This window comes from Cannabis sativa, chromosome 9 (genome assembly GCF_029168945.1).
Source record: "Cannabis sativa cultivar Pink pepper isolate KNU-18-1 chromosome 9, ASM2916894v1, whole genome shotgun sequence".
NCBI lineage: Eukaryota > Viridiplantae > Streptophyta > Magnoliopsida > Rosales > Cannabaceae > Cannabis > Cannabis sativa.
In genome coordinates this window covers 38,376,076-38,390,480 of record NC_083609.1, presented here as the reverse complement: position 1 = coordinate 38,390,480, position 14,405 = coordinate 38,376,076, and positions in this window count along the sequence as shown.

Genomic DNA, 14,405 nt, shown 5'->3' with positions numbered 1-14,405 from the left:
TGGCCTTGCTTGTTTATGTCGACGATATCATAGTGGCAACCAATAACACTACAGAACTCTCTGATTTTGTCACTACTCTCGACAAGCAATTTAAACTTAAAGACTTAGGCAAGCTGCGGTTCTTTCTTGGGCTTGAAATTGCCCATTCCACAAAAGGCATCTCTGTTTCTCAACGCCCATTCACCATTCAACTATTAACAGATACTGGCACTCTTGGCACTAAACCAGTTTCCACTCCCATGGAAACAAACCTTAAACTCAACAATGAGACAGGCAAACAATTACAAAATCCTACACAATATCGTAGTCTCATTGGCAAGCTAATATATCTCACAATTACAAGGCCAGACATCTCTTTCGCAGTAAATAAATTAAGCCAATTTCTTCAAACACCTCGCGAACCTCACCTTCATGCTGTCACCAGAATTCTCCAATATCTCAAAGGCACTCCCGGCCAAGGCTTGTTCTTCCATGCCTCTGCACCAACACCACTTCAACTTCACGCTTTTGCAGATGCAGATTGGGGTGCTTGCCTTGACACTCGACGCTCCATTTCAGGGTATTGCATATTTCTTGGCAACTCCCTCATTTCCTGGAAATCAAAGAAGCAGCACACTGTCTCACGCTCCTCAGCTGAAGCCGAATATCGAGCCATGGCCAATGCCACTTGTGAGCTCTCTTGGCTTCATTCTATCATGAATGAACTCAGCATCAGTTTCAAGCTCCCATCAACTCTTTTTTGTGACAACAGTGCAGCCCTTCACATATCAGAAAATCCAGTGTTCCATGAGCGTACGAAGCACGTTGAGATAGATTGTCACCTAATCCGTGAAAAAATCAACAGTGGCAAGATAAAAACAAACCATGTTCCCTCCAAATCTAACATCGCAGACATCTTCACTAAACCCCTGTTTCCTTCACAGTTTCATAGCTTAGTTTCCAAGATGAGTATCAACAATGTTTACACTTCATCTTGAGGGGGCCTCTTAGACCGTTAATTCTGTTAGTTAGTTAGGAGGGTAGATTAGTCTTTTTAGTTCTACTTCTTTGTATATAAATACTGTACCATTAGTTCTGCTCTGTAATACAATTCACATTTTTCCAATCAATAAAGTTCTTTCTTATTTTCTGTTCCTACATTGTAATATCTGGAAGTAATTCTTGCACTGCAAATACTCCTTCATCATATATATATATAGAGTTATGTTTATGTATAATATTATTGTATACATTATATATATGTAACAAATCTAAAAATAAAGAGACAAAGTTTGAAAATTGAAAAAAAAAAGTACAATAAAGATTAATAAGCAAATGTTGAAAACAAATTTATTAGTAGAATACACAATAAAAATAAATATTAGTTTAAATTCAGTGAGAGTTTAATTTAGTCTTTTATTTTTATCAACATAGCTATAAATAAATTCATATATATGATGGGATTGAATTTTCCTAAATTCATAATTGATGAGTGTAAGCATATGCATACATATATATATATATATAGTGTGTGTGAGAGAGAGTAATAGTAGGTGATGAGATGAGCATAGGTGACTTCAGGTGATGAAGTTATCGTCAGACCAAATTTTTTTGAGAATTAGCTTAGGATCATAAGGTTTTATTTTTATATATATACATATATATATATATATATATTGAGAGTTAAAGTGAGTTTTCTTAGGGGAATTAGTTTTATATTTGTTGGGGAATTAGCTTACGATAGTAAAATTTTATTTTTTTTATATATATATTTTTTATTCTTTGCCAAAAAAAAGCTGTTATTTTTTAATAGAATTTTTTTTTTAAAAAAGTCAGCCAATAATTTCTCATAAACCAAGAATTCTTTTATATAGCCACATTTTATATTGAATAGATATATTTATTTAATTAAAATTACTAATTTCGACAACTCTAAATATAAATTTTAATTTAATATTTATAAAATTATACCCTAGGAAGATCTGAAAAATAAAAAAAATATTTTCCATCCTTGGTTTTAATTTTCCAATAAATATTATGAAAATTACTTAAATTAAGTTGGTCCAAAATTAATTAAATAATTTAATTTCAACTCAAATTTAATTTTCTATGAATATATATATGACAGAATTCGAAATCTAATGTATTAAAAAAATTATACATTTCGTATTCTTCATTAAAATAAAATAAAATAAAACTGGAAAAATCATTCTAATTTATGTTGGTGTAAAATTAAATAAATTAATTTTCAACATAAATATAATTTTTCTATTTAATTAAATCTCTTAAGAAAAATATCAAATATTTAAGTGTCTAGAACATAATAACCTTTAAATAATAATTTTCTTATTTAATTAAATGTATCTAGAAAAATACCAAAAAGTCTACCTAGAAAATATCTATCTAGATAATTCATAAACAAACTAATTTTCTAATTAAAAACAATATATTTTAGTCTATTTATTTTAATTAAATCATTAATGAAAATTACTTAATTTTAGTTGATCTAAAATTTATTAAAAAATTAATTTTAAACTTAATCTAATTTTAAAATTGAAAAATTTCAAAATATATGCATTTAAAATAAATAAATGCAATTCAAAATTTGGTGGGAAAATGATTATTAAAATAAAATAAAATATATCCTGAAATTATTCTAATTTAAGTTGATCTGAAATTGAAAAAATTTCCAACTTAAATATAATTTTCTATTTAATTAAATTCATTAAAATAAAAAAAAATTAAGTATCTTGAATAAAAGCAACTTAATTATTAATTCTAATTTAAATACTAAGAAAATATTCTAATTTAAATTGGTCCAAAATTAACTAAATAATTAATTTTTAACTTTAATATATTTTCTAATTTAATTAGATTTCATGAAATAAATATAAATAATTAAGTATCTTAAATAAAATTTACTTAATTATTAATTCTATTCTTACGTTCTAAGAAAAATATTATAATTTAAGTTGGTCCAAAGTTAATTAAATAATTAATTTTCAATTTAAATATATTTTTCTACTTAATTAAATATTAGAAAATATAAATTAGTTACTAGAAATCACTATCTAAAATATTTCATTAAACTAAGTGTATTTATCTAAATTAATTTTAAAATAATCTAATGAAAAATTAATTTCATTTATTTTAAAATTAATTATGTTGCTAATTCAAATTTAATTAGGTTAAAGTAGTATAATTAGCCTAATACAATTATTTAAATAAGGCAAATGGGCCTTCACAATTGGGGCTGTTCATGTGAGGGAGGGTTGGGTTCAATATGTCGTACACTCGTACCCACTACTAATGGCTCCCTAACTCTCACAGAAGGCCTAAAGGAGAGGAATTTAACCTTTCATTAAACAATTGTAATTCATTGAATAAGCCCAATACTAATTGGGCCTAAATAAAACTATCAATGGTGATATTTTATTTTAGCAACCTAGTCCATTTAAATATCTAGAAATAAATAGGCTTCCTATATACATCTAAGCCCAAAAGCAAACATATAAGCTCAGACAGGTCAAATTGATTTGGATGGACCCTATCATGTTACTAGGTTTACACAGATGAAAGAAATTACAAAATTTACCTGTTACAAATTATTTATAGCATCTATTGACAATTGGAATAGGATTAAAATCAGATGATTGGATATGTCAACAAGTTAATCATAGCAATTTACATCAAATAAATAATAGGTGTTATCCCAATTTAAGTCAATACAAATAATGAGGATTAGGCTATTACTGAACTGCTCGGGACTGAACCTCTATAAAATTCTTGTGTATTTATTTTCTTTACTATATTTCATTTGTATTAAACTACTTGTCGCTTACAAAATTAGACTCATTGTCGTTGGCTAAAAGCGAGGTCGACAATAGGTTTGTTAAAAAAAAATTGATTAAACAATTAAATAAATAACAAACAATGTTCATGTAACAAATGTGAAATAAGATATTAATACAATTAAATTATTATTTTATCTAACCAACTTGTTGACCTCACTTTTAGCCAACGACAGTGAGTCTAATTTAGTAAGCGACAAGTAGTTTATAACGATTGAAATATAATAAAGCAATATAAAGACACATGAATTTTATAGAGGTTCAGTCTCGAGCAGTTTGGTAATAGCCTAATCCTCGTTAATTGTATTGACTTAAGAATAAGGAGAAAGGTTTCGTTTCTTATAACTCTTACAATAGTATCTCTGAATATAAATGCTTAGACAAAATCTCTCAACTAGAATGTTTTCGACCCTTTACCCAGTGAATATGCATCACTATTTATAGGGCTATGAGCTTGGAGAGGAAGTATTTCCCTTCTCGTTACAATTTCTATAAGTAGAAAGATTGCATAGTAAATACAGAATACACTGATCGTGGGATTTGGACAGCTTGCCATATCTCTGTAATCTGATCCCCAAGTTACAGGGATTTCCTTGATGACTCACGATGCGGAAGCCGAATTTCCTAAGTGTTTGTCATTCTGCGCGGGTTGCTTACTGCTTCATCTTGAGCATGCATATGAGGTATCCTGTTCAGCCTGTATCCTGGGAGCAGATACCCAAAGTTGATTCCGCGTGTCACCATCGTGTGATGCCATGCCAGAGTGCAAAAATTGGAATAACATTTTTCCCCCAAGTCTGTACGGGACTTCCGAAGTTGCGTGTAGACGTCATCTGAGCTGTCTTTGCATTTGAATGGGTGACACGTGTCAGGCGCGTCTGTTCGCGACTCGAGGTGAGGTTGACTGGGCGTCCCTTCAGTTTTCAGCTAATAAATGCTCTGACACAATTAATAAAATCTGATTTTCTCTCACCACGGTTGACGACTGCACTTGATTGCTTTTGATTTCCCATATTCGCTTTTGGGGGGAACAGAGGCATCTGGGGTTCTTTTGAAATGATTACCCCTTTTCGCTGTTTGCCTATAAATACTAGTGAGCATTGTCCATAAACTCATTTTCACCAACCTTCTTTGCTAAGTAAGTTCAAAGCGAAAAGAGAGGTTTTTAGCTTTGAGTTTGCTGAAGTGTTTTCACCAGAACTGCTGGTTTGGCTTGGCCTAACCTGAATCCAGACATTTGATCTTTTAGTAATTCATCGATTTCTTTTATGTTTACTTTGTACATTTATTTTCTAAATGCAACTTTGACTTCGCTGTAGAAGATATGTAGGAAACCCTAAGTTTAGAAACTCTGCGATTTTCCTTTGTAACGATCGTGCTATTTCATCGTTCATAATGCTAGCTTTTTGAACTGCATAATGCCTATCTTTCATCTTAGTTATTCTAAGCTTCATGAAATTTTTTTCCCTAACTCACGAAAATTTCAAACTTCTGAGTTTTAACTTTTCGTCGAATATTCTTATTCTTTAATCTGTTGAGTACTCCTGGTCGGCATATTTGCCTATTTTAATGTTCGATATCCTGACCCAACACTCATCTTGTGTGTTGTCTTTTGTAGATGAACCCGGGTGAGTTTTGGGGAAGCGAACACCAAATTGACCAGGATCTACTTCAACAATTGCACGAGGATCATCCTCGTCTTCGTTCTAGTCCAACCTCTTCAAGTGACAGACATTTTAGCTTAAGTCTTCCGTCCAACCATAGGATGATGGCTCGTACAAAAAGGACAATGCGTAGAGTTGACGCATCTGACCCTCAAGTGGCCCGACATGCCACCTTACCAAGTGCCAAACAAGATCTGTCCGTCTAGGAGGAGGAGGATTATGAAGGGGACGCTGAGGTTCAGGAGATTGAGGAACAGGACGATGTTCGTCCTAACAGTCCTTTCGAGGCAGAGGAAGAGGAGGACGTTGCACCCCCAAACTTTGGGGGACATAATGAGGCTGGGGAGCCAATCGATGCGGATGGCGACGTCCTGGTTGAGGGCGTGGACTATGCAAGTGAGGAATTTATTGTCGCAGTTCCTCATAGAAGGGAAGGCACTTTGGGTGCCCGGTGGGTGAGCCCTCCGTCCAAGGTCACTGAGGCACGCTGGGATCTTGACTAGAATGGCTACCTGGGCGAGTTAGACTGCTATATTCCCGCTCACAACAATCGAACCACAAACCCTGAAAGGGGAATGTGTGCCTGGTCGGGTGCTCATGCCAAGCAAGGGGCATTGCTGCCTTTGCACCCATACTTTAGGAATGTGGCAGACTTCTTCCGCCTCTGTCCGACCCAATTCACTCCACAGGGCATTAAGTATCTGTCTGCCCTCTTCGTTCTCTACGCCTCCCAGAAGTGGGATATGCCTTCTCCGCATGAGGTTAGCAGGTTTTTTTACTTGAAGTCTACCCCTATGCAAGACAGATCGGGGTATTTCTATTTTTCTCAGCCAGACTTCAAGTGGTTGACGGGCACCGAGGATAAGGCCGTTAGCAAAATTGGACATTTTGTTGATGAGTACTTCAACGTGGAAGGCATGGGCACCACCTACACTTGGTTTTAGCAGATCTCCACATATCACAGTCCTCCCTTCACACATGCCCTCTGGGATAGAGCTCAGAAGCCTGCTCTATTGTCGGGTGCTGCCCAGGATATCACTTTGTTGACCTCCAAGGACAACTTTGTGGAGTACAGGCTTTACCCGAAGGATTTCATTCCTCGGCCTGTGAAGGAGAAGAAGAGGAAATCGAGTGCTAACCGGGCTAAGGGAGCTCATAAGGAGAATGAACTCATTCAACTTAAGCGTGAAGCTAAGTTGAAGGGAGGTGCAAGGGCAAAACACTATGCTCATGAGCCTTCGGATCCTGAAGATGTGGCTGAGGAAGAGCAGGTGACTCCGCTCAAAAGGAGGAAGAAACTTATGGCCCAGCCCAGGCCCGTTGAACATGCCATTCAGATCAGGGAGCCCACTTTACCTGCTCAGCCACCTTCCCCCGTACTAGGAAAAAGGAAGGCCTTCCTGGCGGAGATAAGAGACTTATCATGTGACAATGAGCTTCCGTGTCTTGCTCGGACAAACGCTTCTCATGAAGCTTAGGATACTCCATCTTGTTTCTTGATTATCATGCTTTTATACTTCTGATGCCTTTTTTCTTCTAATCGTGTTGCTTTTATTTCATGCAGACATGTCTCAGAAGATGCTCAATGCTCTGAAGAAGAGAGTTGGAGGAAGCTCAAGCTCATCTCCTCCTGCCAAGAAATTTAGGGGCAGTGAGGGGACCCCATCCAAGGAAAAGGCATCGGCCAGGGAGGTTATTGATCTTTCTGAGGAGCTAACTGTCGCGGACCCTTCTGCTCCGAAAGCTACTAAGTCCAAAGATTCTCGAGGAGGAACCTCAGATAAGCCTAAACAGTCAAAGGGCGGATCCGAGCTGGCCAAGAGCGGATCTGAGCAGATGCGGGCTCCTACCCCACCTTTGCCAATGCATCCAGAAGCCAAAAGAGGCAAGGAGATGCTTACTCACTACATGAACTGGTTGGTTCCTGAAGTGGGTGAGCAGCTGGCCGGCGCTGACAACGAATCTTCCCTGGAGCTGCTGATGGGAGGAGTCTTGAGGGAATTTACAAGGGTAAGTCTTTCTTAACAGTTTCCTTTAATCATTCTTTACTTAGATCAGACTCTAATGTTTTTCTCTGTGTAGGCTAGTTTGAAGTTGGCCTACACCTATTCCTGAGCTAAGTCTACTGCCTCCAAGAACGCTGCCATGTCCAACACCATGAGGGCGGAGGTGGACTTGGCTAGGAAAGGCGCTGATGACGCCATGGTGGAACTTGGAGCTGTCCAAATGGAGTTGGGTGAAGTCAACAAGAAGCTTTTCACTACTGAGAGGAAAATAACTGAGTTGACTAAGGACCTCGAGGCTTCCGACCAACTTGAAGCTACCATTGCCACCTTGTTAGCAGAAGTGAATAGTCTTCAAGAGGAAAGGGGAGTTCTTTGGACTGTCTTCCGTCGGCTGGAAGAAGAGAAGAAGTCTAAGGAGAAGGAGCTAACAGCTGAGGTCGAGAAGTACAAATCAGAGGTTGAACAGCAGAGAGCGGAGGTGACGAGGCTGGAAGAGAAAGTGCATGCCTTAGAGACAGCCGGTCTCGTGATTTTTTATGACTTTTGGAAGGCTAACTGTAACGCTCTAAATAAATAGGCATGCTACCCAATATACTTATGAAACCCTAATCCACTAAACGAGATTACTAATAAAATTAGCGCGGAAATTAAACTTTAATTACAAATAGAATGAAAATGAACTTGTAATACTTTTTCACTTTATTAAATAAAAGATATAAGTGTCGGGATCCTAGAAGTATTTTACAAAATGTTATTACAAGTTCGTTTTCTCTAGCCGACCTAAGCAGCAAAACAGAGAACAAAATACATCACTGGTTGACCCCAACCCGCTTGGTCTAGTGTGGCTCAGACATGTACATTCTTCGTCCAGCTCCTCCACTCATGGCTGATCAGCAATAATCTTACCCTTTCCTACACAGTAGAGCACCCGTGAGCCAAGCCCAGCAAGACGGTATAAACTATCAATAATAAGCTTATCATATTATATAAACAGAAATGTCAATCTCATATGCCTGTATGTCACAGACCTGCATGTTACGCTCACATGCCTATTTATGTCTACGTGGCGTCGACCTATGTGTTGCACTCACACATCTCTTTATATCTTCGTGGCATAGACCTACGTGTTGCTCTCACACGTCTAATTACAATAAGGCCCTAGAATAGTTCATCTCAGTTTTGATTACCGAGTCCAACTTGATTATGCCTTGAACGCATAACCTTTAATCTCAATATGTATAACACATAATTAATGGTGCCACTGCACCATTGGTCTATCATGGTATAACATTCTAGGGCCTTATTGCATACTAAATACTCATTCCTACAACATGTTACGACATGCCTGAAATAACATTTATTGAGGGTAATAACCCTAACTTATACCTTCATTTAATTAACAACACAACCATACATTATTGCTTCATTACCTTTATAATATTCTAGGGTCGACGCCATTAATTATGTGTTATACATATTGAGATTAAAGGTTATGCGTTCAAGGCATAATCAAGTTGGACTCGGTAATCAAAACTGAGATGAACTATTCTAGGGCCTTATTGTAATTAGACGTGTGAGAGCAACACGTAGGTCTATGCCACGAAGATGTTGAATGTTATACCATGTAACTACTAGGGTTATGACCCTAGTAGTTAAAAGATGTTGAATGTTATACCATGATAAATATGTTGGAATAAAGAATTATGTGTCTAAGGCATGATTAAGCTAGACTCGGTAAACTAGTACCTTGAGTTAATTTTAATGTGGTCTAGGGTTATTACCCTAGAATATTATAAAGGTAAGGAAGCAATAATGTATGGTTGTGTTGTTAATTAAATGAAGGTATAAGTTAGGGTTATTACCCTCAATAAATGTTATTTCAGGCATGTCGTAACATGTTGTAGGAATGAGTATTTAGTATGCAAGTTAGGGTTATTACCCTAAGATTCTATATGCTTTGATATCTATTGAATGCATGCATATATCTCAAGAGTTATGTGCATAAGACATAACTTGGTTAGACCTAGTATATTACTAGGATAAACTACTGAAAGAACGTAATGTATGGATTACGTAAATATATAGGAATAGGGTTATGCGAGCAACGCATAACCAAGTTAGACTCGGTAATTATAACCGAGATAAACCTTACTAAGGCCTTATTGTAAATAGACGTGTGAGCGTAACACGTAGGTCTATGCCATATAGACATATATAGACGTGTGAGAGCAACACATAGGTCTATGCCACATAGACATATATAGACGTGTGAGCGTAACACGCAGGTCTACATTCTAGGGCCTTATTGCATACTAAATACTCATTCCTACAACATGTTACGACATGCCTGAAATAACATTTATTGAGGGTAATAACCCTAACTTATACCTTCATTTAATTAACAACACAACCATACATTATTGCTTCCTTACCTTTATAATATTCTAGGGTAATAACCCTAGACCACATTAAAATTAACTCAAGGTACTAGTTTACCGAGTCTAGCTTAATCATGCCTTAGACGCATAATTCTTTATTCCAACATATTTATCATGGTATAACATTCAACATCTTTTAACTACTAGGGTCATAACCCTAGACCAAACAAACGCTTATTTTAGGGTAATAACCCTAATCCCGGTTCTTAATTATTCACAATCACAATATCCAATATGAGTGTCACTGCGCTTAACTCTACGTGCATAGTACTGTCTTACCTGATGTCTCGCAATATTAGAGATTCCAAATCCCCGGGTGCTCCTGACTAGGTGCCGGTAATCCTAGTCACAAATTCCGGATTGACACATATATGGTTAACCCCTGATTTCACTTTCATAAAATATTCACGTGGCATTTAAAATTCAAATATTCAAATAGAGCTCGAAAAGAGATTTCCAACGGTATATAGAACTCCCACATCGGAGTCCAGATCACAAAGTTATGGCTATTTGAAGTGTGCAAAAAGGATCTGCCCAGAAAGAAATGGGCGCGCCACGGCATGCTAAATACCATGCCGCAGCACCTGGGTTCAAAACCCAGAAAATTCAAAAACCAGCAACGATTTTCATGCCCAAAACTCATCCAAATCACCCCAATTCACAACCAAACTCTCAAATCATCAAATAGGGTTGGTAGCAATTATTAAGGGGTCAAAATAACCTATTTCATGCATCAATTTCCAGCAATAAATCCCATAATTTCATATTACTAAATCATGAAAATCAAAGCTCCAACTTAACCTTAATTCCATAAAACTCAAGCTCAAGAACTCATACATCAAACACCAATTTTTAGAGTTCAATAACAGAATAAAAACACAAATAAAATCCTTTAAATTCTATCCAAACTTAACCCAAACAAACTCAAGAAATTAAAGCTCAAAACAACCCAACACACTTGAACATGCATCACAATTTCATAATCACAAGCCACACCACATTCTATGCTTTTACAACAATTAATTTCATCAATAAAACTCAGATTAAAACTATAAGAAGTTACCTCAAACTCAATCCAAGAATAAGCTTAAGATTTCACATACACAAAGCTTCAAATGCAAGCTCAACCAAGCAATTCTTCAAGAAATTCCCCAATTAGAAAATAGGTTTGAGAAAATGAAAGAGGGAAAGAGAGAGGGTCGGGTAAGGGCCAAAGCAACCAAAAATTTCTTTTTCTGAAAATTTTCTTCTTTTATTAAATATAAAACAAAGGGTCAAAAGACCATTTTGCCCCTAAGGCCATATAACATTCACTTTAACATACAAGGGCAAAAATGACATTTCATGCACAATTCAAACCCAATTAATTTCAGATTATTCACCAACATTAAAATGCCAAATAATTTAATCCAATTTGCATTTCCGGCTCGAACCCCGTTCGGCCTGAAATACCCGGTTGTGACTATACCGCGCCAACCTGTCAGAACACACCTGAAAAGATAACACAGGCATACTATATAATAATATAGTTCCATTAAGCAGGTAATTAAATTATTTTCACCGTTTTACCCTTCTCGGGTCATAATTACAAAAATGCCCCTGGCTCACTAACGGGGTCTTAAGATATTAAAATTCATATTAATTCACATATATTGAACTATATAATAATATAATTCCTCAATTATTCATAATTATCTAATTATGGTTTTGCTAATCCATTTCTTAATTCTGGGTATTACAATTACCCCCTCCTTATAGAAATTTCATCCCGAAATTTACCTGAACAACTCCGGATATTTTTGTTGCATATCCGTCTCGAGTTTCCAGGTTGCCCTTCTACCTGACTGTTCTTCCACAGTACTTTCACCAGTGCCATTGTCTTGCTTCTGAAGACTTTTTCTATTCTATCGAGTATTTGTACTGGTTGTTCCTCATATGACAAGTCTGGCTGGAGTTCCAACGCTTCATAACTCGGAACATGGGATGAGTCTGAGACATACTTCCAAAGCATTGAAACATGGAACACATCATGTACAACTGGCAGTGCTGGGGGCATAGCCAACCTGTACACTACTTGCCCTATCCTCTCAAGGATTTCAAAAGGTCCAATGAACCTCGGGCTAAGTTTTCCTTTCTTCCCAAAGCGATTAATGCCTTTCATCAGAGTTATTCAGAGAAAGACCATGTCCCCGACCTAGAAATCAATATCCCGATGCTTTGGATCAACATTACTCTTTTGTCTACTCTGAGCCGCGAGCATTCACGCTCTAATCTTGTCTACTGCCTCACTTGTTCTTTGAACAGCCTCGGGACCCATGAACTTTCTCTCACCCACTTCATCCCAGTGAATGGGTGATCTGCATTTTCTTCCATATAAAAGCTCGTAAGGGGCCATCCCGATTGTTTCCTGATAGCTGTTGTTACAAGAGAACTCAATCAGGGGAAGGTACTTTACCCATGATCCTTCAAAGTCAAGCACACATGCCCGTAGCATGTCTTTTAAAATTTGTTTTGTCCTCTCGAATTTTCCATTCGTCTGAGGATGAAATTCTGTGCTAAACTTTAACTGAGTACCCATAGCTCGATGTAGACTCTTTCAAAATCTCGATGTAAACTTCAGATCTCAATCCGAAACAATGGACTTTGGGACACCATGAAGGCTAACAACTTCTCTAACATATAACTCAGCATACTGGTCAATGGAGAAATTCGTCCGAACAGGTAGAAAGTGCGCTAACTTGTAAACCTGTCTACTATGACCCACACAGAGTCAACTGTCCTGTAGTTTAGGCAAACCTACCACGAAGTCCATAACAATATCTTCCCATTTCCACTCTGGTATGTTCAATGGCTGCAGCAACCCTGCAGGCCTCTAATATTCAGCCTTAACCTATTGACAGGTAAGACATTTAGCAACATACTCAACAATGCCATTCTTCATACCTGGCCACCAGAACATGGTTTTCAGGTCTTGATTCATCTTTGTTGACCCTAGAGGAACTGAATAAGGAGTCGTATAAGACTCATTCATGATCTCTTGCTTGCTACTCTCATCCATGGGCACACAAATTCGATTCCCAAATCTCAACCTTTCCGTTTCATCCACTGAAAAGTCACTAGCTTTCCCAGCCGAAACCCTAGCTCGGGTTTTTATCAATTCCGAATCTTGCTTTTGTGCTTCTTTAATTCTCTCCAGAAGAGTGGATTGCAGAGTAATATTATCCAATTGCCCCACAATCAACTCAATCTAAGCTCAGGTCATTTCATTTGCTAGCTGTTGGGAGATTTGCTTCATAGTATTCAACTGACTCTGACCTTTTCTACTCAAGGCGTCAGTAACCACGTTGGCCTTACCAAGGTGATAAAAGATCTCACAGCCATAATCCTTCACCAACTCTAACCAACGCCTCTGCCTCATATTCAAGTCCTTCTGGGTAAAGAAGTATTTCAGATTCTTATGATCAGTGTATATCTCACATTTCTCGCCATAAAGGTAATGCTGCCAAATCTTTAGCGCAAAAACCATTGCTGCGAGTTCTAAATCGTGAGTAGGGTACCTCTGCTCGTACTCCTTTAACTGCCGAGAAGCATAAGCTATTACCTTTCCAGCCTGCATAAGCACACAGCCGAGACCCTGTCTCGAGGCATCACAATAACCCACAAACTTTTCCTTATCTGAAGGAAGAGTTAGTACATGAGCGCTAATCAAGCGTTGCTTTAACTCCAGGAAACTTTTCTCACACCGATCAGTCCAAATAAACTTCTGGTTCTTTCGGGTCAGGTCCATTAAGGGTACAACCCTCAACGAACTGACGATAATAACCAGCCAAACCTAGAAAACTTTTGACCTATGTAGCTGATTTCGGTGCTGGCCAATACCGAACAACTTCAATTTTGGTCGGATCCACCATGATCCCATCTTTATCCACTATGTGCCCCAGAAAGAGACGTAAGATAACCAGAATTCACACTTTTTGAATATTCTAGATATGATCTAAAAGAGCATCCATGACCTTGACGACCACCTCGATTTCCTTGAAACTTTCTATTACCCCTTGATGCTCCGGAAGCCTCAGCCTTCCGTTTATGATCAGGGTTTCCACTGTCGGTCCCCTTACTGACATTACCAAAAGCAGGAGGGTTCGATGCCATGACGACATCCTTTACAGTCTGCTTTTTTACTACATATTGCTTAGCCTCCTCAGCAATCAAGGCTAGCTTTATCACTTTCTTGTACAAAGTGTCATGTGAAGTGGTAACCTTCAAGTCCCGACTGATTGTGGCATTCAGTCCTCTCACATATTTTTGTTTCCTGGTGAAATCTACAGGTACCTGATCACCAGCAAACTTAGACAGCTGATCAAACTCCAGTGTGTACTCGGCCACTGACATTTTTCCCTTGACTAAGCTTCACAAAGTCCTCCATGTGTGAAGTCCTCACAGCAATGTCATAAAACTTTTCTTCAA